The sequence below is a fragment of the Lynx canadensis genome, chromosome C1 (genome assembly GCF_007474595.2).
Source record: "Lynx canadensis isolate LIC74 chromosome C1, mLynCan4.pri.v2, whole genome shotgun sequence".
Lineage (NCBI taxonomy): Eukaryota > Metazoa > Chordata > Mammalia > Carnivora > Felidae > Lynx > Lynx canadensis.
Window position 1 is genome coordinate 129,040,252 of NC_044310.1, and position 1,127 is coordinate 129,041,378.

At 55.1% G+C, this 1,127-nt stretch overlaps 1 pseudogene; it reads left to right on the top strand.

Moving 5' to 3' along the window:
* The first annotated feature begins 353 nt into the window (after positions 1–353).
* LOC115519832 lies at positions 354–920 on the top strand (annotated as a pseudogene).
* The last annotated feature ends 207 nt before the right edge of the window (positions 921–1,127 follow it).

Consider the following 1,127-nt stretch of genomic DNA (forward strand, 5'->3'; position numbering starts at 1 on the left):
TGTGGTCAGTGGGTAGTACTAATGAATATGACAGGAGAGACTTGATAGGATTTATATTTGTAAAGTATCACCTTGTCTATTATGTGGAGAATATATCATGGAAGCAAGAGCAGAAGCAAGAATATCGCTTTAGAGACTATTTTAGTTACCCATGAAAAACGTGCTAATGGTGTGTGGTGCACAAGCTGGGACCACAGGTTGAGGTGAGGCGGCTGGTGCGGAGAAGTGGGACCGTCCTGCACTGCCTCCCTGAAACTGGGCCACCGCGTAGGTTGGTCTGAGGGCTCTCAGCGGATGGCCAGTGGACTTCTACCCAGCCTGCACCACGAGCATGGAGGTGTGCATGAGCAAGGATGGGGACCCAGGGCAGCCTGGTTAAGAGGTACAACCACATGTTCAAGTTCTTGTGGGTGGGCGACAGCAACGTGGGCCAGGGCGAGATCCAGGAGCGCGTGCAGGAAGATGCAGCCTAAGCCCCTTAAGCCTACAGCAACCGGATTGACTACAAGACAACTACCAACCTGCCGGGCGGCCAGCGGGTCAAGCTGGAGTTCTCCAATACGTTGGGCGGAGGCAGGTTCCGCACGGTGTTCAGGTCTTAACTCCAGGGGCTCGCAGAGGATCCTCCTAGTGTGTGACATCACCAACAGCTGGTCCTTGGACAGCTCGGATGGGCGTATCAAGGGGATCAAGGAGCCAGCGCGCCGGGGTCTCCTGGATCCTGGCAGGGAATGGAGCCAAGGTAGCAAGTCGCCAAGGAGCAGGAGCGCACCTGCGGGGAGAACGGCCCAACCTTTTTCAAGTTAGGTCAGCTGTGCAACTTCAGCTTCTTCAGGTCCTTCGCTGAGCTGTCCCACGACGTGCTCATGCAGCATGGCGTGAAGATCTGTTCAGGCCACTGTTTCCTGCACCGCATGTGACTCACAAACTCCTGCTGCCAGTCACCTCAAGTCTTTACTAATTGGCAATTGCATGCATGAAACACCTGCGCTGTTACTCACTAGCGGGTGGGGTAGAAATGGCGGCTGCAAGAGCAACGGCCTCCAGAGGTCCGTCCATCTGTCTCAGAAATGCTTGAGGAACAAATGCAAGATCCAATGGTGCAGGTCGGGGCCGCCAGGTCCAGA